A 24,832-nucleotide genomic window follows, 5' to 3' on the forward strand; every position below is an offset into this window, starting at 1 on the left:
AAGACAAAAATTTTAAGTTACACTATAAATGTCATCTAGTTTCTTTCTAAATTGTTAGAAAACTTACAGGATACAAGTTTGTATCTAATCCTTTATCTGAAGCAGAATCTCCAATTACACATGTATGAAAAGAATTCTACATTAAGAATAAAAGTGGCACTGGAATTTTTCCAATGGACAGTTTCATGAAGAGTTAATCTGAAAATTAATCACCCCATGCATCAAGGGGGGGAGAGGAGAGCAACATGCAATAGGAAACATGCCATCTACCACTTTCTCCTGAACTCACACAATTTTTTTTGATTACAGGGAACCCCAAAAGCTAGCCCACGTATAGGCAAAACTCCAACAGCAGTGGCTCAGTGAGTAAGGGAGGTAAGACACTGCAAAGATCCTGAAGTTGGGGGGGGGGGGGGAAGGGAGGGTGGAGAACAATAGTGCTATAGGAAGAAAGGACACCACCGAGAGGCAGCAAGTGAGTAGGAAAGGCATCCAGAAGTGTAGCAGAGTGTAAACAGAGTTTACCCACTTCTCATTTGAGGCATATGGCATTTAGGTTAGGTTAGATTAGTTTACCCACTTTTTTAAATACCACTAAATCACTAGCTAGATTGAGAAGACATCACAGTGAGGAAAGAAAAGTAACGGGAATACATTTAAGTGTGTGGCTAAGCTGTACTCTTGCTCAACATAAGCTTCCTTTTGGAGATAGTGCCACAAGTCAAATAAATCAACAAGGATAATAATGAAGACCCTGGATGGAGCTTTGTTTACAATGATGTCAATTTAGACACATGTACAGTACAAGTACTAAAATTTAGCTCAAAGATCAACAGAACTTATGACAGGTTTCAGAGTAGCAGCCGTGTTAGTCTGTATTCACAAAAAAAAAAAAAGTGTATTTGTGGCACCTTAGAGACTAAAATTTATTTGAGCATAAGCTTTCATGAGCTACAGCTCACTTCCATTCAGGGTCTTCATTATTAACATAAATGGGAATGTGGAACTAAGTTTAGTTAAAAGAAAAGGACTCTTTTTTTGCGAATACAGACTAACACGGCTGCTACTCTGAAACCTAAGTTTAGTTAATATCCTTGTCTGTCAAACCCGATTGATTTATTTGACTTGTGGCACTATCTCCAAAAGGAAGCTTACGTTGAGCAAGAGTACAGCTTAGCCACACACTTAAATGTATTCCCGTTACTTTTCTTTCCTCACTGTGATGTCTTCTCAATCTACCTAAAAAGAAAAGGAGTACCGGTGGCACCTTAGAGACTAACAAATTTATTAGAGCATAAGCTTTCGGGAGCTACAGCTCACTTCATCGGATGCATTTGGTGGAAAAAACAGAGGAGAGATTTACACACACACACACACACACACACACACACAGAACATGAAACAATGGGTTTATCATACACACTGTAAGGAGAGCGATCACTTAAGATAAGCCATCACCAGCAGCAGGGGGGGGGAAAAAAGGAGGAAAACCTTTCATGGTGACAAGCAAGGTAGGCTAACATTAGCCTACCTTGCTTGTCACCATGAAAGGTTTTCCTCCTTTTTTCCCCCCCCTGCTGCTGGTGATGGCTTATCTTAAGTGATCGCTCTCCTTACAGTGTGTATGATAAACCCATTGTTTCATGTTCTCTGTGTGTGTGTGTGTGTATAAATCTCTCCTCTGTTTTTTCCACCAAATGCATCCGATGAAGTGAGCTGTAGCTCACGAAAGCTTATGCTCTAATAAATTTGTTAGTCTCTAAGGTGCCACAGGTACTCCTTTTCTTTTTGCGAATACAGACTAACACGGCTGCTACTCTGAAATCAATCTACCTAGTGATTTAGTGGTATTAAAAAAGTGGGTAAACTAATCTAACCTAAATGCCATATGCCTCAAATGAGAAGTGGGTAAACTCTCCGTTTACACTCTGCTACACTTCTGGATAACTTTCCTACTCACTTGCTGCCTCTCGGTGGTGTCCTTTCTTCCTATAGCACTATTGTCCTTCCCCTTCCCCCCCCCCCCCCCAACTTCAGGACCTTTGCAGTGTCTTACCTCCCTTACTCACTGAGCCACTGCTTTTGATGGAGGAGTTTTGCCTATATGTGGGCTAGCTTTTGGGGTTCCCAGTGAACTGTAGATCACGAAAGCTTATGCTCAATAAATTTGTCAGTCTCTAAGGTGCCACAATTACTTCTTTTCTTCTTTCAACAGAACTTAGGCGTTCTCTGTGTACTAATAAACTGACTTGATTAAAGCTAGGTTGTTTACCGTGTGTCTTAGTCCACAAAGACAGGACCAAGCTATGTTGAACCTTGTGCTTTACCATATTTTAGTAGTATAGAAGGGCCTCCAAGTATGTTTTCATGAACCACCTCACAGCTTGATAGACAAGCCAGTTAACATTCCTTTTAACCAGAAACATTTTTTTTTTTTTTAAAAGAGGTTTGCTATTTAGTTTTTGGTAAGAGAACAGAGTTCTGAAGCATTAAGAGGTAACCAACAGAGCACAAATATATTACTAGAATAATCCCCCACAGCATAACATTTTTAGCTAAAACAGCATCTTTTTTGGGTTTTTTTTAAATCCATAAAATATTTAAGACTTAGCCATTACATTTATTTAGAGAATGATCATGAACTTTAGGTACCTTTACATTTTTCCTTGTAAAGAGACCATTTGTAAGCTAAGCCAGAGTAAAGCAAGTAAAATTAAAAAGTATTGAAACCACTCACACAACAGCAGAATTTGTTTTAGGATGCTTCCAGAATCTTTGTTGAAGTGCTTCTTTTCCCCACAGGGGACAACCTAATATGCTGTCCTTGTAGGAAATCCTTAGCAAAACATCTAGGTGCTTTTAGTAGGGGACTATACTGAGCAGTGAACAAAGGCCAGATGAGGAAGAGGAGAAATAACTGATCTTCTGCTCCTCTCTTCCACCTACAGGCCTGGACAGAAGAACCCACCCATTGTGTCGCCTGGAGAAGTCTAGTGTAAGATTGTGCATGGAGCAGTTGTTCATCCTACATTTTTAGTGTAGTGTAGGGTTGCCAACTTTCTAATTTCTGGGAAAGGGAGACCCCTGCTCTGCCCCCTCCTGAGGCCCCACCCCCCTCCCTCAAGGTCCCGCCCTTTGCTCACACCTCTCCCGCTCCGCCCAGCACAGGGACTGTTGTACTCTTCCAACCCCACCAGAAACATGCAGGCGGGGGGAGGGGGGGCGCGAGGAGCTCTCTCTCCTCCCAGTGCACCTGTCCCCGGCACGTTTGGCCCCTGATCCCAGCAGCCAGGGCTGGGTGGGGGGTGGCCTGCTGCTGCTGCCTCCCACAGCTGTTCTCTCCCTCTCCCCCTCTGGGCAGCTGGGCTCTCATGCAAACCCAGAGTGGAATGGAGTAGGCGGTGGGAGAAGTAGGTGGTCCTGCTCCTCGGCACGCTTCTAACTCAAACAGCCTCTGACCCTGGCAGCCAGGCCTAGGCGGGACCACCTACTCTCCCACCAGCCACTCCAGGGGAGAGGGACTCCTGCAGGTGACACTGAAAGACATTGTCAGGTGCCGTTTTCAAATGGGCTTTCCAGTGGAAAAACTGGACACCTGGCAACCCTAGTGTAGTGATCACATTCTACTCTGCGTAGGTTTTTATATCACCACTGGTCACTAGTATTTGAGCACCTTCAAGTAGTTCATTAACCAACATGATTAACATCTGTCACATACTGTTTTTCCTCATCTTCTCCCCAAAGGAGAAAGCATGTAGAGTGGAGAGTCTTGTTTTGGTGGTTTTTAATATACCTTCTCCTAGGTGTATATGTTAGAAAAGGCAAGGTCAAAGAAACATGCCTTGCAATTGGAGCAGGAAGTGGCAAGGTTTGTGATGGTTCTTAGTGCCTGGGGGAGTTCATTCTATGGTCTTTGACACCCCTCGGAGAAGGTTCGGTCTCCATTCCCTGGGACTGTACACCAGAAATACTACCTGCAGATGACATTTTGTACAGGAAGTAGATGAGGGGAGCATTGGGAGAAGCAGCCAGAGGAAGTGATAAGAGGAGGAGGAACGAAGAGAATGAGCTTGGCAAGAAGATGGTTGGGAAGATGGTCACAGAACTGGGGAAGAAGAGACTGAAAGAGTTCTCTTCCATCCCAGATGCTGTCTCTGATCAGCTCAGACAAAGAGTCCTGCCTCCACTAAAGCTAGTTCAGGAAGTCTGCAGTGTTGCTATAGCTGTGTTGGTCCCAGGATATATTAGAGACAAGATGAGTGAGGAAATTTCTTTGATTGGCTCAATGAAAGATATTACCACAACCACCTAGTCTCTAGTTCAGGAAGAGACAGGAGCGATAAAGGTGGACTAAAACACCCTAGCTAATGAAAAAGCCTGTAGCACAGCCTGACTTTTTGAATTTGTCTGCTACTCTTCACATCCTAAACCGAGAGAGATTCCCATGGCAGCAAACTGCAGCGTCTTTTCTCCAGGCGGGTAAGTAGTGACAATCAGCAGTGATGTCTGTTCTTAAGTTTGTTTTTTTTGCTTTGCAGTTCATTTCTCTCCTGCCCCACCCCCACTTGGTGAAAAGCTGCTCCAGAGGGTCTCCTTCCCAACCCTACAACTCTTTATCTGGTTCTCTATTAGACTTTAAAAAACCTCTACTCTACCTTCCCTGGCTCAATATCTAAAAGGAGCTTCAGCATCCACCCAGTTTTCTGGAGCAATTTAAACGGAAACTTTTTTTTTTAAAATAAAGATCACTGAATGAAACCAACTGAATAAAAAAAATTAAATTCTATGTATACAGTGACAAATCTTTACAACTTAAAAACATTTCCTCCTCAAACTTGGCTCATTTCTCCTTCCTCAGTAAGTCTGCTATCATGGCAGCTTTGAAGTTCCTATTTTTAGCTGTTTGAGTTTGGGACATGAGAAGTGGATTTTTTAAAATCCTAACTGGAAAGGTTAATTTAAATCCTTCATAAAACAGCTGAAACAGTTCAGTTCCAGTCCACCAAGTAAGTTCACTTGCAGTACAAGACTAAACAGGAAGAGTTTTTGTTCAAAATGATCATTTGAGAAAGTCAATGGAAAGAGTTAAAATAGAAACAATTTCATATGGTTAACTTGCATTGCGCAGGTGTTTTGATGAAGTGCCGAACAGAACCATTAATCTATACTATAGAAGTAAATCCTCTTGCATCTTATTGGGCATTGCTATGCATTCAGTCAAATTCCCCTCTTTGTACCCTACAAGGCACTATCAACCTTGCATAGGGGATACAGTGGGGAAGTGCAGGCAGAGCAGCCACAAAGAGGTGACCCTCTCTTTCCTGGCGCACATAAGCTAGTGCAGAAAGGCATGATGGGGCCAGGAATATGCTATCTGCATTTATTTGAACTCCTGGGGTCTTAATGCTTTTCTCAGCAAGGGAATGGCAAAAGGCATGATGACAGTTGCAGAGCCTCATAGGCAATCAGTAATGACAGAAATTGTTACCCGATGCCGGTGAGAGGCCTCACTTCAAATGTTTTAGTTGCCAAGTGTCCACAGACCTACCAGCAAAAATTCACACTCAAGTCTGAGACTGTGCCCTCTTAATTCCCACAAGTGATCTTCTGGAAATAACTGCTAAGTACAAAGCAATGTGGATAGGCCTTGCATTGCAGCTGCCTATGCTGTACTTTTTTTGTGATCAATATTCTCTAGAGTCACCTTGCACGACTACTACTTCTTTCGTATGGCTTGGGTAGGTAGCAACAATTACAAAATTTATATCTAGATTCTATATTTATATCTAGATTGCCACAGCAGTGAGCTGGTGAATGTCCTTCAGGCCCCTGGTAAAAGAATGAAAGGGACACTTAGATATGATGTGCTCCATGGTTTGTGCCAGTCACATACAGGTGTTTGCCTCATTTTCCATTTAAAGAGGGTTTGTCCACATCTCCCATGAGATGTCCTGATGCAATTCAATCTATACCAGTCTTTCTGACATGAATCAAAATCTGATGGTTCTTCAGCAGGGTCACTGAGAAGCTGTTTATTTTGAGCAGTCAAAATAATCCGTGTGGCTCTCCATTGAGCCTCAGCATCAAAGTTGCAGGTAAGGATCTTGATGCAGTACCATATAGAGGGTTGTGAGATTTTAATCTTGTTTTTGGTGGGTTCTGTAGATTGTGGAATGGGATCCTCGTGTTTGCATCAACATGGTTGAGAAAGCAAGATGTCTGGATAGTTCTTCTACTCTTTGGAGTCTGGATGTGCAATAAGACCAGGAACAGACATTATGTGCATGGTGTTATGGAGCAGAGTAACAAGGAGTTTAGTGTGACTGCCATGGGACCACACTGGTGCACTGTACTCAACTGCAGAATATACCAAGGGAATTGTTGCAGTTGTAAGATCCGTGGACTGGAGCCCCATGATGTTCCAACCAATTTCATGATAAGCATGACATGAGACTTGACCTTATTATGGGTGTTCAAGGTCTTGTCGAAAGGTCAAACTCGGGTCCAGTGTCATACAGAGATACTTTGGGTTAGCCTCGTGGCTGAAGCACTCAAGGCAGAACTGCACAGTGTTTGGTATTAGCCATTTTATTGTTCAGATAAAAGCAGTCACCATGGGTTTTTTCAGGTTAGGCCTAAGTTTTCAGTGTTGGAAATAATCTACCATTGTATTAAGATCTCAGGTTAGGGTGGAGTTGACGGTATGCAGGTTTAGGTGCTGCACAGCTAGGGCAATTCACCTGCATACATGAATTTCCTTGACTCAGTCACTGGTATATCCACAGTATATAGATTAAAAAGTACACGGTCAAGGTGGAGCCTTCAGAGATGCCCGAATTAAAGAGTTCTTGGTCTACAGATCTGGGCATTAAGGTACCTTAAGCAGCAGCCCCTGGTCACCATCACCAAGAGACAGCTTGTTCATCAACAGTGAATGACATGTGAGATCTTGAGGAGGAGGAGGCCCGGTCTCCAGACAGTGTCATATACTGAGGACAGGTCAACAAGGGCAATCCCTGTCTTCAACTTATGTTGGAATCCTGCCTCAATGTGGCTGGTGAGCAAAGCTACTTGGTCACGGCAGTTCCTCTTTGTGCAAAATCCTGCCTGCTCTGCTGGGAGCAATGTCTTCAATAATGTCAGACAATCAGCAGAGCAGCACCCGTTTCATGACCTTACTGGTGGTTGAGAGGAGAGAGATGGGGTAGTAGCTGTCTGGCTCCTCTGGGAGTTTCCTAGGCTTCACTAGGGCAAAAGTTGTTGCCGGTTGCCAGCTTGTTGGCACTTCTCTGGTTCCATTCCAGCAGTAAAAAGCGCTGCTAGCCATTCCCATCCCCATCTGCCCAGGTTCTTGAGAAAGTTGGAGGAATGCCATCAACCGCGGCAGCTTTCTGGCTTTTGGTTTTCAACAGCACAACATTGATCTCCTCAGATTAGGGAGAGGAGAGTGGAGGCACTGGTGAAGGTTTCTGAGGAATTCCCACTGAACCTCATAGTGCGTAATCTTGCACTCTGACAACTTGCTGTTAGAAAGATGAGAGGTGACAGCATTTGCTGTCATCTTTACTGGGTGTTGTGTTACTGGCTGGGATCCTCCAAGTTGCTGCAAGAGAGCCCATGCCTTGCAGCTTAAATGGACATGGCACTACCAATCTCCCAGTGAAAGTAGCACCTTTCTCTGAACTGTAAATTCAGAGAAGTACTCTTCCTCCCCTTTTTTATCCCCCATATATAAACAAGGGAAGGGATATGGAGGAGGAGGAGGAGGAGTGGCTTCATTTTTCCAAATCAGAAATAGTTAAAACCACATTAGAGAACCACAGCCATCGATAGCAATTGGAGTTTAGAATTTACACTCTTGACCTTATTTTAGGAGTATGGTTATGCAAAAATAGCCCTCATGTATTCATAATTCTATCTATTTAGAGTGACAAAAATAAGATTTTACTACCTATTCCACACTGCAGTGCCAACAGGGATATGAGAACGATTCAGATTTTATTCCTACTTGTGCATCCATAGATTTAACAGGTTTCCAGTTGTAGGACCAGTCATTTGCACCTGCATATCTTACCAAGGCATGCTGTTTTCACTCAAGTTACACACTCCTGTTTAGGAATTTGTTAGTGTATAGTTTCCATTAAATTAATATCACCAACTAGGTGATTAGCAAGTTTTTTTTATTGTGTATTTAAATATTTCAAGACAGATATACAAGTCATCCCTAGTGTCTACCTTCTCCACAATCTACTTTATGAACTGAAATTCAAGATTAGTGTAATAATGATTAGACAGACTGTCTTCTACCCCAAATTTATTACCACTAGTGACACTAATTTCCTTTTAAAAACTTAAATATGGCTTATTTACCATGACTGAAGTGTCAGCAAAAATAATTGAGACAGATGTCTAAAGATTGAAGCCATTTAATATTTAAACAAGAGCTCTGTCTGCTTGAAACAACATTACCAAGACCACTAAAATACAGGAAGCAAGATCAGATTTCAGACATTGCTATGGCAACTGCATAGCATGCCCTGCATTTAGATTTAACAAAATTAAACTTAATTTGAAGGAGGTATTTTCACAGCTACTTCTAGTGAGCTGATTCAAAGTCTCAGGTGTAGGGCAGTTGGGAGTCAATAGTTTTTGCAGCACAAGGAAGTTAAATTCCTTAGTTTCAATAGAAGAAATGTATGTTTTACGCAACTAAACTATTTGCTACAAATTTTAAGCACATTTTCCTCTGAAAGATGTATATAGCTCCACATCTCATTTTCTGTGCTACTGCACTTAGGAGCAGCTACAATAACTGGTGGGAGGATTTTCAACTACTGCTTCAGTCTCTCTTCTGCAGATGACTACATCCTGCCTCGTAAGTATGCTTATATGGTACTTCTTTCTGCATCAATCAAATGCCACCACAGGGCTCATTCTCCCAACACTAAAAGCTTATATTAAGGGTTTGTCTATATAGTAGCTGGGACAAAAACAACTCAATTTGTTCTACATGACACCTTTAGTTGTTTTGATGCAAGCCCAAGTACAGACACTTGTTTCATAAACAGTGCCCTATTTCATGTAACTTACAGTGTTGCAACTGATAGTTATTTTAGTTTAATTTACCATGTAGACAAGTCTTAAGTGTGCACATCTAGTTTAAAGCTCTTAATCACCGGTAATAAGTTTATCTAGCCTAATTCTCCAGGTGGCATGGGAAAGCAGCCATCCCAACTGCTTGCTTTTTAGTCCAATCATAACTCCCAGATCTGCCTTAAATTGTCAAAGTGAGGAGCAGTCACATGTTTAATAGAGCCAGTAGTTCTTTAATCAGCAGTCCCCTCTCAGAGGCTTCAGAACAAAGGGGAGAGAAAAAAAAAAAAAACAAAAAACATACCAAGACCAGGAAATCTGTCTGTATTTGTATTGGAGAGCTATGTACATCAGTGGAGTTACAGAAAAAGAATCAATGGTTCTTCTCTTTTTTACTACAGTTAGAATAAGGATTTTGACAACTTTTAAACTCCACCTCTTGGATTTTTTCCCCTTTATCAACCCTAACAGTACAGATTTTCTAACTTTCTCCAATAGTTCATCTTAATGATGCCTATATTTTCTTACAGACATCTAGGATACCATTGATGCTCCATGGTCATGTTTCAGGTGGAATCTTAATATGTATATCAAGCTGGGATTCAGAAGGTAACTGAGCAATCTACTTTTAAGTCTGAAGTTAGACACTTTCCAGGCATTCTACTCAGAATATTACTTCTATCATATCAACTGGAATTGCCTTTCTAAAAGAGATGTGAATTCAAAGAGGCATTCAATTGTGTCTGACCCCTACAAGTCTGGGCAAAACTAAATGGGCAAAACTAAAGCTCTACACCAAAGCATCCTAAAAACCATAAACAAAAACCCAATTGTGCTTAATATATTTCTATTCTTCTATGCATTCAGTTTCACTGTTGCAAAGGTGGGCAGGTCAACATGATTGCTTCAGGAGGGAGCAACTTGTTTGTTTTGCTCCATATTAAAATGGTGTCCCAGACGCAAGAGGCTGAAATGTACTATTAAGAATGGTCCAAAAATCTGTTAGCCTCCTGTTTGAGGAAGGCGGTTTTATACAGATTAAGGCATATTTCCTAGCTAATTACAAGTGTCAGTTGTTTCCATGTGGACAACAGAACTATGACAAAATGTGTCCAGAGTGGCAAGAGCAATATGGGTCTGACTCAGGGTTATATACTCTTGCAATTCCCTAATGGACTTGGAACATTTTGAGCCACTGACTTGGTTTAGAAACTTGTTTTTCAAATTCTGATTAAATTTACTTGTTAGCCCAGATATTTCTAATTCAGGTCTTTTGGTTTCAATGCACAACAAACATCCAAATTGCAATGTTAGTGAAGCTTCCAGAGAAATACAGTTCATGTTTATGATAGGTGCAATTAAGCGCAACTTTCATCTAAGGATTTCCAAGTGCTATACAGTCAATCAATCAATCAATCAATCAATCCTCACCACACCCTCATTAGGTGCAGTAGACGATTACATATCTATAACCTTATACTCAAGGCCACCCAGAAAGTTGTGGGACTCCAACAGTTTTGTTACTTAAGAATTTACCAGGCAGAAAAGCACAGTATTTAAAACACACACACACACACACACACACACACACACACACACACAGAAAAAGAAAGTCAGCCATATCAGAAAAGATTAAGCCTGGTTTAGTTAGAGCATATTATGAGCCTCTCTCAATTTGTAATTCTCAAGAGAGCTATATTTTCTTGAAGCTCTAACCCTGAATTCCTCACATCTCATCCAGGGTCTCTGTATCTTCATGTTGGTTCCATCCTGTGGAACAAATCCACACTGATAATCACTGGCCTTTCCTCTCATCTTCATCCACTTAGTATTAGACCATGATTACTTATATTAAGGCTATTTGCTATTGGACAGAGCCCAGTCAGCTATTCAAATAATAATTTAGTAGAACAGTTGGCCTTTGATGAAAAAAGCCCACAGCTAAGATAGCATACACATCAAATCCAATCTCACCCTTACAAAATATGTTATGAGCCTTCCAAGTTGAGAGTGAGGTCATTGACAACAGTATAGAAAAACCTGTACTAAACCCTACTTGTAAATTAGAAATGTTTCAGGTCTTCAAGCAATCTAGTACTCAAAACAGTTCATTATTTTGAGAAAAATATTTTAGCATGCTGCGCAATTTAAGGGTATTTCACAAGCAAACGAGTTATTCATGTCATAGTCAACAGGTATTATGCCCAACTGTCACAGAACTTGCCAAGTGAAGTCCTTTAGTCTTTAGACTATTTCAAGGACAGTTTGAAGTGTTACTCTGGTTTTCAGTGGTAACATCCTCTAGCAATTTCTAACCACTCTACCCCATTTTGTTGTGTGTACACTTATGAGAAGAACCAATAAGGCTAGAGACAAGAGGAATATTGTAAAGATATATTCAAATAGCTAGAACTATATTTTTATTTTAAAAGGCAAGCCTTATGATTGACAATCCCATGACTTGGCAAGTTTTCCCTTTCCAGTTAATGTTACTGTTTAATTCATTGCAAACAGCTTATAAGATACTAGAGGAAACCTACTCATTGTGAGTAAGTGTAAGATTTGTCACCTTCTACAGGATCTAAGCCCACATTAAAGAAGCCTACCACCTTAATTTTTTTGCCCTTAAGGTTGTGAAGACTTTCTTCACAATGTTGAAGAAGTGTAAACCCATGCAGTGATGTCTGCCAGAGTCTGTAGACAGACCACACCAGTGTCTCTGCTGCTGCCTTACAACAGCAGAGCTAAAAGTGACCAAATCCTGGCAATTGTCACATCTGTAATTCAAAAAACTCAGTAGGCAGCAGGGAAACCCACAACAATCTGGTCAGTTTCACTCTGTGGCTGCTTGGGACAGCTACCAGCAGCAGATGAAGTCCCTACAGTTATTCACTGGGGGGGGGGGGGGGAAGAGAAGACAACCCAAAAACAGAAAGGGTAGGGTAGAGTAGCAGAGAGATCTCAACCCAGCAGCCAGAAGTTTGAGGCAGGGTAGAAGAGCAAAACCATAGCTCTAAGGCAGCAGCCAGAAGTTCTCTCCTTTCTAGCACACAGAGAGGTAGGGGAAAGGAAGAGGGGCTTCAAGTTTTAATGGAACATCTATTTGAAAGATGAAACCAATAAGCAAGGTCCAGGGACAACAGCAGGATAGGAATTCCAGCATCTGCCATATTCTTAACAGCTGGGAAGTCCCTGGACAGAGAGGCCTACCTCACCAATTCTTCATAATTATTTCTACCCCAGTGTAGAACCAGTCCCTCCCCTTCTCCAAAGCTTTGGTACAGCCTAACTCTGTTCTGGGCAGTGACCAGTCTGCTCTATGTGGATCAAAATCCTGAACTTCAAGTGCTTCCAATCCTCCCTAGAGCTAAACAACAACTGATCACAGTTTATAGCTCTGGGATTGTGCACTCCCATGTGCAGAAGCAGTAAGATATACTCTTTGGGCAGTGGGACCCTGCAATCTAGTCACCTTGGACCCCAAATCCAGTGGCTCATCCTTCCCAAACCCCCAGTTGCTTAGACACATTATTCCAGAGTCCACCTGGCTGTGGTTATCTGGTTTCTAGTTTAACCCTTCAGGGAAAAACTTGACAGGAAAAGAACACAGGCTTAGCAAAGAATTTAAAAAAAAAAAAACCCCACAGATGCTTCCTTCTTAATGATGTGGATCAGAGAGCTACAGATCCTTGAAAAACAATCCTGAATGCAGCCCCCACAAGCCAGATCTCACCCCTCCTTGGAGTCCTGGGCTTGGCCAGGGTTCTGAGGCTAGGCAGCATTTTTTGCTTTCTCCAAAGCCTGGTCATTGTGGACATGGCAGTGGTATGGCCCCTTGCTCAGATGGGCCTTTTTTGCCCTTATGCTTCAGCTGGGTGAATTCAAGGCTTAAGCCTCTTTTCCCAGTCAGGCTTTTAGAGAGGTATTCAAAAATCAGTGGTACTACCCATTATTCCAGTAGGGGAGAGCCATTCAACGTTGATGGCTTTCATTGTTAGAAATCTCTGAGGCATTCCACACCCAAGCAGAGAGAGGACAATGTCTAGACTAGACTGTCCTCGTCAAGACAAGGCTGGTTTTCCCCACACAAATTGGATGTCTTAATCCAACATGGCGGTTACAACACGAAAGTAACAATGAAGGTTATAAATCAAAAGTGTCATTCACAAGACAAAGGAGTTTACCATTTGGCAGATATATCCCTAATCTGTCACATTTTATACTATTTTTGTGGATCATGATAGACAGAGGACTAAATTTAGAAGTCCAGTAAGAACTACACACTGGAAGAGATGGATTTAGATACACTTTGAAAGGGAAAGTAGCAACGACAAATACAATAGGGTTATAACATAGTTCTGACAAAAAAAAGGTGATGGAGAGACTGAAAAGGAAACAAACAAAATACATAAAAGCATTTTCTACAATATAAAGAAAAAAAGAGGCAAATGAAGACGGGAAGGTACTTTAAAAAAAAGTGTTGATACATAATGTTATAACTACAGTATCCAAACAGACTATACGCAGGAATTGCTATATTGCATCAGACCAGAATCCAGAATCTCTGAAACATCTGGTGTCCTGGCCTCTGTCTGAGGAAGGTGCAAGACCATCACATAAGGCAGTCTCAATCTCCTCTACCCCCACCACCTCAGCTCCCCCAAAATCAGGTCTCATTCATATCTTTAACAGATATTGGCTTATTCTTTAAAGCATGATGTTTAATATCCCTTTAACTTTTTTCTTTTAAATTATGAACTCTGGATATTCTTGATTGGGAACTTTTAATCTACTTGTTCTACTCCATTCGTTTTATATATTATAACCGCTGTCTCCTTTTCAAGGTAAACAATTCTAATCTTTTTAATCTCTCTTCATATAAAAGAGATATTTTTCCCCTCTGATGTCCATTAAGCTTGTACACCTTTCAGAGTTTTAAGTTAACTGCAGCAGCTCAAGATAACCATGCTGGCATCATAGTAGACAGCTCAGTGAGCTTCTCTGCTCAATGTACAGCTACTGTGAAAAAAGCAAACAATATGCTTCCCAATATCAGGGATGGGATTGTGAACAACAAACAATGCCTTTATGTAATCAATGGTGCAGTCTCCCCTGGAATACTGGTCACCTCATCTCAAAAAGGACATTGCAGAACCAGAAGGATTTTGGAAAAGACTGATAAGAACAAGGAGGGGGAAAAAAACACTGAAGTTCATTGCTATTGTGTTGCCTAAATTTCCTAACTTGTTTAGGTCCTGCTGAACTTCCAGTCTTCCTTGGTCCAGGCTAAACTAAGTATCTTTGGGTCGCCTGCAGATTTTGCTACCTCATTATTTACCCCACTACATTAATTACATCTACATCATTAAACACAATGGAACCGAGTACAGAACCTTGAAGCATCCCATGGTTATCCTTTTGCCACTATGACAATTGACCACGTAATCGTACTCTTTGCTCTGTCTCCTAGTCAGTTTCTGATCCATGATCATGCATTTCCTCACTCCATGAATACTTAGCTTATCTGATAGCCTCTTGTCCAGGACTTTGATTTAGACTTCCAAAAAGGTCTCCAATAATCATGTCAACCATTTTTCTACCTGTTATTTTATCAACATGTTCAAAGATTTCTAAGGCCTCACCTTCACTAGGAAAATCATGCTCTTAACTCATGCTAGCGAACACACAGTAACTAACATGAGATCAAACCCTAGCAAAGACAAGGAAGTTTGTAGTTTTAAAACTGTTTAGCAGGCTGGGGTAAACCCAGGGCTTCCCTGTAGTCTCTATCTCTGCCTAATTCATGGTTAGATATTGCCTTGTCTGCACTAGGATTTTCATCTCATGTTACCTAATCCAAGAACAACTTTTTCCCTAGAGAAGATGTACTCTAAGAAATCAGAGAGACAATTTTCCTTTGCAGAAATTGTGCTTGTTAGACCCTATCATATTATGATCTTTAGTGTTTTGTTATTCTGTTTTTAATTGTTTCACTAGTTTGCCAGGGAAAGCTGCAAGGCTTACTGATCACCCAAAGCCTTTAAATACAAGTAAAATATTTGTTACCCTCCAGTCCTCTGGAACAGTGGCTGTTTTTAAGTGAGTGCATATTTTGTTAGCAGCTCAGCCACTTCATATTTAAACTCCTTCAATGGTCTTACACACTCTGCCAACAATGCTCCTATAACTGTTTAAGTCCTGATTCTTCCCCATCCCAAAAAACAACCTTCAGGCTTAACTATATTCACATAAATAATTCCGATAATTTCAAATCTGTAAAATTAAGCATGCGTCTCCCCCACAGGATTAGCTTCTTAAATTGCAGTGGGCATGGCCTCTGGGGGCCATAGCTAGTAAGCATTAGAAAAATCTTTACAAGCCCCCACTCCAAACTTTGGAATCAGCCAAGCATCAAGATTTTGGCTTCATATTTGTAGATTTCATTATTCGTTTATTGGAGATGAATTTCCCATCTTTGATGTGCCTTGGCAGTTTTGTTGAGAGTTTAAAAAGTTTCAAAACCTTTTCGGAAAATTTATGCAGTACTGATATCACCACAGCTCTGAAAACATTTGCATTTATACTGCACCTTCCCAGAGGTATCTAAAGCTTTCACAAATATTAAGATTTACACTATCCCACTTAAATAAAGGCATTATCCCTATGTTACAGATAACAGTCTGTTTGGTTACATCTTTGCTGTTCCATGAAAAGTAACAGCAGAAAAGGTAGAAAGATCTATTAGTAATATGTACTATACACGCATGGGCGCATTTATAAACATTTGCTAGAACTTTAGTAAATATCCTACAAATTATTCAAACAAAATATAAATTCGCTACTTTCATTGCATTTACACACTCAGTTTTCAAAAAAATTCAGTAATTTGCCGTGAGTAGCTGTGGCAGTCCATGATGAATCATCTTGCAAGGTCTGCAGATATCCCACAGCAAGGCACAGAACAGATACTGGCAACAAACAGGCCGTTATTCCAGTCTTCCTCGAGAATTCTCACAAAGAGCACACCTTGCTCCATCACATGCCGTATCACTTTTGAGTCCAGAAGTGGAATACCCATTCTCCAACCTTTCATATATGGCACTAGCCCGCACGAGTGCTCTTTTCTGTGCGAGCTGCAAGCAGAATTTGTTCCAGTGCCTATTTGTTCCAGTCCCAATACCCCTTTTCTGAAGGCAAGTCAAGTCCTAAAACCTTGAAAAATACTTTTAAGTCAGGGTGCAAAAAGGGGGGGGGAATGAAATACCTCTAAGTATTGTATGTTTGTATTGCAGTTTTGTGGAGGTGAAGTTCTGTGCAAAAAAAAAAAAAAAGCGTGAGTGAATTTCATTTAAGATGCATAATCAGTTTGCATATCAAGATTTATAATATATATAAAAACAAAATAATTCTAAAGACTTTAGAGTGCTTTCTATTCATGAGCCTTAACACACAAAAAAAGACAGGCTTACTGATCTGAATCACTGCTTATAGTCACTCAGCATTCCCATCAAAAACCTGTTCTCAGAGCACTGGGTTTACTGCTAATGAAGTTGGAAAGAAAAAAATAACCACCATGCATGCGTACATACATGCACAGTTAGTTACAATACATTTCTACAGTAACATGCAGATTTATACAGCAAATATACACTTATGTTCATATAATGTACATTCATAAATAGGCAGTGGCAATAACAAAAATCTTTATATTGTATCAAGCAAGCAGTCCTATCAAATGATTTACCAAAAGTATGTCAAGTGACCTGATTAAAGATTTAAATTTTACATAAACCCATTAATTTTTCGGTAAGTGTGCACATTCTTTAAAGTGGCCTGAATTTTTATAGAAATATTAACGTTTTCAGCCTCTACCAACACATGTATATTGCAGTAATTCCCACAAGCCACAATCGGGCTTGGTGCTAACTATGCTAAGCAATCTACACACCTAGTCATGCAAACTCAAATTGTAAGCTATCTAGGGTGCAGATGTAAGACCCTGATTCTGCAATCGAATCCCTGAGCGAAGATCCCTGTGCCCATGCGCAGCCCCTTTCACTTCAGTGGGACTCCACTTAAGTGCAAGGAGCATACTACACTGATGAAGTTATTGGATCAAGGTCTAATTTTCTAAGTTTTATCAAACATCCTATAAAATGGGGATACTTCTAATGAGGTCCTGCAGAAATCTGTTCTTGGCCCAATACTATTTGATATCATGAACAAGAAAATAAAATTTTTACTGGATTAAGTTAGCAAGTTACCAATATAATATTAGTTAACAGTGATAAGAATCGATCAGTTACATAAGTCTAATGTAGACCAAGCCTTTGTTCGTACAACTACATCGCTGAGGGGTGTACAAAGCACGCTCGTGGGCAAGCAGCCAAACTCCCTCAGGTGGGCTTCTCCCATTGACATAGCTACTGCCTCTCAGGGACACTGATGGGAAAAGCTCTCCCATTGGTGCATCAAACCTAATATTTCAAAGACAAGCTATCCCTTTAGAGGCCTTTCTACAACTTCCATACTTTTGTGGTACAGAACCACAAAAAAGAGTTTAGAAAAGTTTTCTAAACACATACAAGGATAATACATTCCAAAGAGAAAATTCACTTTTTAGGGTTATATTTCAGTGTAACAAATGACACAGGCCCTGTCTACACTGGCAAGTTTCTGCCTAGTAAAGCAGCTTTCCATGTTGTAACTCCCAAGGTGTACACATACCAAGCCACTTACTGTGCAGAAACTGCACAGTTGCAGAGCTGTAAAAAAACCAAACACCCCCCCACCCCAACAAGAGGCATATAGCTTTCCGCGCTGGGGGTACAGCACTGTGGTGCCAGTGTAGACACCCTCGTCTATTACAGCACTGCAATTGACCTCTGGAAGGTGTCCCACAATGCCTGTTCTCACCTCTCTGGTCATCAGTTTGACCTCTACAGCCCTGCCCTCAGGTGACCCATAATCATCCCCACCCCGTAAATTCCTTTGGAATTTTGAAAGTCCCCTTCCCGTTTGCTCAGTGATGCATGCGGTGGTCTCAGCACATCTTTCCAGGTGGTCATGCCTGCTCCACACACCAGGCGATCCCCTTTTCAGAGCAATGCCAAGCTGCTGGACTTCATCAGCATTTGGGGAGAGGAGATTGTCCAGTCCCAGCTGTGCTCCAGCCATAGGAATTAAGAGACCTATGGACAGATTTCATGATGCATGACAGAAAGGGGCCATGACTGGGACACACTGCAGTGCAGGGTCAAAATGAAGGAGCTTCAGAAAGTCTACCACAAGGTGCAGGAAGCAAACCACCACTCCAGTGCTGCGCCCACGAGTTCTTCTACAAAAAAGCAGGACACAATACTCTGTGGGGCCCCTCCCTCCACTTTGAAGGCCACTGTGGATACTTCAGTGGCTTGCATGCCAGTCGAGAGTCGACCGAGTCAGGGGAAGGAAATCTTGGACAAGGATGTGGAGCGGGAGGGGGACCCAGCAGCAGACGACAACTTGGAGGCCAGAGATGCATGCAGCCGGGAGCTCTTTTCTGGAGGAGGCTAGCCAGTCACAGCTTTTGGATCTTAGCAAAGCACAAACAGGAGAAGAGGCCCCTGGTAAGTGGATTTGATTTTGGGAATCGCTTAAGCAAGTTGTTGGGGGCAGGAGGGTTGCAGCAGGCATGTGGCGCATACCACCACAGGCTTAGTCTGAGCGGCGGAACTGTTTATCGACTCCCTCGCTTCATGGGAATCTGTCTCAGATCTCCAAGAGATACTGGGTTATCTGCTGGTTCTTTGGCACAGCTGCTTTGTTTCTTGCTCCATTAACAGTAACTTTCTCATGCCACTCTGCCATCACAGAGGTGGAGGGAAGGGGACACCATTGCTGCACGCAGGTGAGCTGCATAAGGACCAGGGCAAAAGCTGCAGTCTTGGGAAAGGACCCTTTCTTGATTCCCTGCTCACCCTTGGCAGCGAAATATCTTCCATAATGAACACAGCCTGTGGAAAATGTGGGGACACGAATAATAAGACTCGCACTCACTCTGCTGGCTCTCCCCAAGAGCCATGTGCCCAGTGTACAGTACAGTCCTGGAACACCGATTTCCCCTGCAGCAACTCACCTTTTTGAGGGTCTTGTGGCTCATGTGTGCTTGCCTTGGGTCAGCCAGTTAGTGACAGGTATGTGAATACTGTCCGTGTTTTAAATCACTGAATCAGTAGTCTGTGCTTTGCAAACAATATTGCTTCTGTAAAATGTTGCATTTTGGCTTCACAGATACGACCTTGGGACCCCAGCCTCCCGCTTTGTTATTGGTGGCTGAATGGCTGTGCAGAATTAGAAAGCGGCCACGAAGAACTAAAAAGGACTTTCTATGTGATGTCATGGTGCACTCGGCGGCTGAAAAACAAGAACTGAAGGAGTTGTGGGACAGTGAGAAGATGGACCAAAATGAGAACACAGCACAGCAGAATGAAGCCTCAGAGCAGCTCAAGCATTATGGAGCACCAAGCAGACATACTCCAGGCTCTACTAGCCCTGCAAACCAAGCAGGTCTGCACCCACCCTCCCCTGCAACCACTGTCACAAAACTCTTTCCCATACACCCACCATTATCAGCCTCCTGGCTCCAGTCTGTACCTACAGCATTCCACTTGTCCCCCAGCACAGTCCAGCACTTCCGACTCCCAGTACCCACTGCACTCAACACCCATCCGTCTGCAATTTGACCCTGCTGTAGTACAGCACCTGCTGCACGGTATTCCAAAGGAGCAGATTGGATAGGATCCCTGGATATACACAAATTTTTAACTGTCCTGGGACCCCACCTCTCCTGGGACCCTCCCTTCCCCCATCCCGCTCAGTGCTGATGTTTTTAAAAAAAAAAACGAAGAAGAATTGTGTGGGTTTGAAAGCAATCTTTATTCTATTAATTGAAAGCAAATAGAGCCCGGCAAAGCAACAAAAAATTATCTTAAACCTTCAAATCGCATTGTCTGCGGCAATCACAATCACCTGCTAGCATTACAAGCACTGCATTCCTAAGCATAGCAACAAATATTAGTGGCTTTCAGCTTCAAATTGCTGCCTCAAGTCATCTCTGATCCTTGGGGCCCTGCGCTGCGCCCCTCTAATAGCCCTAGTCTCTGGCTGTTCAAGTTCAGCCCCAGGTGCTAAGCCTCAGCAGTCCACCCGAGTGAAGTTCTCACCCTTCCCTTCACAAATATTATGGAGCGTACGGCACACGGCTATAAGCCTAGGTATATTGTCATCGGCCAGGTACAGCTTCCCATATAGGTAGCACCAGCGGGCCTTTAAACGGCCAAAAGCAAACTCAGTCATTCTGCACGCTCTCAGCCTGTTGCTGAACTGCACCTTGTTGCTCTCAAGGTGCCCCAAGTATGGGTTCATAAGCCACGGCATTAAGGAGTAGGTGGGGTCTCCCATGATCACAAAGGGCATTTTGACTTCCCCTACGGTGATCTTCTGGTCTGGGAAGACAATCCCTACTTGCAGCTTCCTGAACAGGCCAGTATTCCGAAAGATGCATGTGCCATGCACCTCTATGGACAAACCCACGTTAATGTCTGTGAAACGTCCACAGTGATCCACAAGCATCTGGAGAACCATTGAGAAACACCCCTTCCAATTAACGTACTCAGTAGCTAGGTGGTCTGGTGCCAGAATTGGAACACGTGAGCCATCTATAGCCCCTCCACAGTTAGGGAAGCCCATTTGTACAAAGCCATCAACAATGTCATGCACGTTGCCCAGAGTCACGGTCTTTCAGAGCACGATGCAATTAATGGCCCTGCACACTTCCATCAACCCAAGTCCAATAGTTGACTTTCCTATTCTGAACTGGCTAGCGACCGACCAGTAGCAGTCTGGAGTAGCCAGCTTCCACAGTGCAGTCACCACATGCTTCTCCAGAGATTGGGCAGCTCTCATTCCGACGTCTTTGTGCCACAGGGCTGGGGCGAATTCATCACACAGTCCTATGAATGTGGCTTCCCTCATCTGAAAGTTCTGCAGCCACTGCTCGTCCTCCCAGACGTGCATGATGATGGGATCCCACCACTCAGTGCTTGTTTCCCGAGCCCAAAAGCAGCATTTCACTGTGATCAGCACCTCTGTCAATGCCACAAAGAATCTCATGTCGTAGCTTCTACATGTGGCGAGATCAATGTCACACTCCTCTTACCTTGTAGTTTAAGGAATAACTCCACTGCCACTTGTGAAAAATATAAAGGGAAGGGTACCCACCCTTCTGTATATGATGCTATAAAATCCCTCCTGGCCAGAGGCAAAACTCTTTCACCTGTAAAGGGTTAAGCAGCTAGGATAACCTTGCTGGCACCTGACCAAAATGACCAATGAGGAGACAAGATACTTTCAAAGCTGGAGGGGGAACAAAGGGTCTGTCTGTGTGATGCTTTTGCCGGAAACAGATCAGGAATGCAGCTCAGAATTCCTATAAAAGGTTATTAAGTAATCTGGCTAGAAATGTGTTAGCTTTCCTTTTGTTCAATGGCTGGTAAAATAGCTGTGCTGGAGGGAATGTATATTCCTGTTTTTGTGTCTTTTTGTAACTTAAGGTTTTGCCTAGAGGGATTCTCTATGTTTTGAATCTGATTACCCTGTAAGGTATTTACTATCCTGATTTTAACCTTTTCTTTAATTAAAATTCTTCTTTTAAGAACCTAATTGCTTTTTCATTGTTCTTAAGATCCAAGGGTTTGGGTCTGTGTTCACCTATGCAAATTGGTGAGGATTTTTAATCAAGCCTTCCCCAGGAAAGGGGGTGTAGGCCTGGGGGGGATATTTTGGGGAAAGACACCTCCAAGTGGGATCTTTCCCTGTTCTTTGTTTAATACACTTGGTGTTGATAGCATAGGGTTCAAGGACAAGGCAAAGTTTGTACCTTGAGGAAGTTTTTGTCCTCAACTGGTAAGAATAAGCTTAGGGGGTCTTTCATGCAGGTCCCCACATCTGTACCCTAGAGTTCAGAGTAGGGAAGGAACCTTGACAGACGTGTTAGAGTGAGCAGCAGTTTGGGATCCATTCCTGCAGACTGAAGAGGCAGAGCGCAAAGTACACAAATGGTTGAAAGATGGCACCAAATGCAGATGGAAATACAGGAATTGCTGGGATGCAAACCAATGCCTCACAGGGCATTGGGACAGGAGCCAGAACGTCCCACGACCTCCTACAAGTCTTAGCAGCAGAAAAGAAAAAGGTGCTTTGTGGGACAGCTGCCCAGAGTGCACTACTCTAAATACCGCTGCAAGCGTGAACACGCTATTGCGCCGGCAGCTGACTGTTTGAGCACACAACCATGGTTTCCCTTCAGTGCTCTGTGAGTGGCACTGTAACTGTGCCAGTGTAGACATACCCACAGAAAACTAATCAAGCCCTGCAAAGAACCGGCCACATATTTGAGAATTCCACTTGCTTATAATTCAAATGAAACATGACCCTCAAGATCTGCTTATGACTCAAGACTCAACCAATTTTTTAAATCCCTTGCAAACAAATTTAAGAGCACTACAATAAATCCAGCATATCAAATGCATAACTCAAATATTGGGATGCACTGTAGTTATTTATATTGCACACACCACTGTAGTATCTAGAAAAAATCCAGGGTGTGTGGCACAGAACAGGAAATACACACAGATTTGCATAACTCATTTTTGCTGTACAAATGAGTACCGCATAACTGAAGTAATGTTTCCAGTGCAATATCAGCACTTCCTGTTTCAATCACATCCCAAGTAGCATTTAGATATGCTGTAACTATTCAATCTTCCATGCACATAAGATTTCAGGGAAACAAGCCCATTTCGTACAGAATAAAATGCAGGTAAGAGCTCCTACAACTAAACACAGATTGTGCGTACTTGATTAAAACAAAGCATTTAACTTTTCAAGTCCTTGTTCAAAAGTTAAATGATTAACAATGTACAAAAAACTGGTTGAGATAAACATTGTATTTGGTTGCCAAATTGCATCCATCAATAAAAATGGCCTCGCAGAAAAGTGTTTACACAAACCCACAATAATCACAAGCACTAGGCAAAGTGTACACCCATAAAGTATACACATGTAGGATACAGTTAATAGAATATTTTTGACGGAGTATATTTACCCATCTGTTTTCACATAGTAGACCCCTTTAGAAATTTTACAAAGAATTTTACTAGTTGCACTTGAGAAACAGCTATTTGTTCCCCAACATTCACCACAAGAACTATATGCAGATTAGATTATAGGTTCTGAAATTAAAACTGAGAAATGATATTTCTGCAAGGTGCAAAAAGTTAAACCAGCGGCTTTTAGAACATCATGATTTCTCTATAATTACATAAAATAACATGGTACAGTATTTTAAAATCTTACAACCCACAATTGAAGTGGGAACTTGTTAGTAGCAATCTCTTTCATAAAACCTGGATATCATTATTTTCTGTACATATGTTCTGTCAAGATCAAGATTTCAGAAGGTTTTTCAAAGACAAACAGCTGCATAATTTACCAGTTTGGCTGTCTTCATCATGACTTCATTTAATATGAAAGACAAGTTCAGCACATCCAAAATTATAGCCCCCCATTCACACAATTTTGTCACAAGTAATCAGCATTTTTACTGTAACCGAACCATTTTTTTTTTTTAAAAAAGGGAGTTTAAATCTTGGGAGTTGATCCTGCATAATTTTGTGAACTGAAAGTTTACTGCCATTCTTCACTACAGATTACATCTGTTTGAGATTTAGAAAAAAGTTAAATGGCAGAAATATTTATACTGAAAACAGTTACTGTACATGCAATTGCCACAAGGCTGTTATAATGTAGTTTATGGATGATGCTTTATAGTGATAGAAACATCATGTGCATACTTAACATATCCGCTCAAATTAGTTTATGGATTAGAAGCTTCATGATGGTCTTATGGAAGCCAATGAAATGGTAACTGAAGTCTTTCCTATTTCTTTTTAAACTGCTGGTAGCATGCAGAGTTGAAGTCATTGATCACAGGATGTTTTTACACGCACGCACATGCCTCCCGGCCAAAACATCTAGAGAAGATTACCTTATATCAGTGCAGACCAAGTTATTGACATTGCAGAATGAATTGTAAAATAAAACTAGTTATTTAGCAAGCTAGAGACATAACTTACTCTCTCAAAACAACCTGAGATTTCACAATACTAGCAAGAAATTCATTAGCACTCAAATGTTCAAGGGCAGGATTCCCCTCACAATATCAGTCAGGCTACAATAGACTACTTATATTTTTACAGGTCTCTCTTAGTTGTGGAATTGCCTTACTAACAATATGCAGAAAGAGATCCATCTATTCTAAACTGCATAAAAGTATGGGCACAGGTATCATAAGCCAGGGGAGGCTGAGCCACCCCAAACAGCCTGGTGTGGCTCCACCCACACTCTGCTCCCACACCCTCCTGCCTGCTTCCAGCTCCCTTCCTGCTCTTCCATGGCCCAGAGGCTGGGGCAGGAAGGCTGGGGCCAGTGCTCACAAGGCCTGGGGGCACTCCGGGGCCGGGGCGGCCAGTAGCTGCAGTGGGAATGCTCTACCACAAGCAGGGGAGAGGGAGGAGCAGGGTCTCAGGCAGAGAAGGAAGGGCCAGAGGCTAGCCTCCCACAATAGCTCATTCACCTGCCGCCCATGTATATGAGACAAGAGAACTCTCATCTCCATTAAAACTGAGCCTGTTGAAAG

The 24,832-nt window shown here is 42.1% G+C and overlaps 1 protein-coding gene and 1 long non-coding RNA gene across 4 annotated transcripts in view; one reads left to right on the plus strand and one right to left on the minus strand.

Moving 5' to 3' along the window:
* IQGAP2 (IQ motif containing GTPase activating protein 2) overlaps positions 1-24,832 on the minus strand; it is a 233,134-nt gene that overhangs the window by 203,052 nt on the left and 5,250 nt on the right. The gene's annotated exons all lie outside the window — the stretch shown is intronic.
* On the plus strand, positions 9,322-13,723 carry LOC122460427. Its single transcript, XR_006281726.1, has 3 exons — positions 9,322-9,472; positions 9,624-9,702; positions 12,741-13,723. It is a non-coding gene; the product is annotated as an uncharacterized LOC122460427 (long non-coding RNA).

This window comes from Dermochelys coriacea, chromosome 5 (assembly GCF_009764565.3).
Source record: "Dermochelys coriacea isolate rDerCor1 chromosome 5, rDerCor1.pri.v4, whole genome shotgun sequence".
Lineage (NCBI taxonomy): Eukaryota > Metazoa > Chordata > Testudines > Dermochelyidae > Dermochelys > Dermochelys coriacea.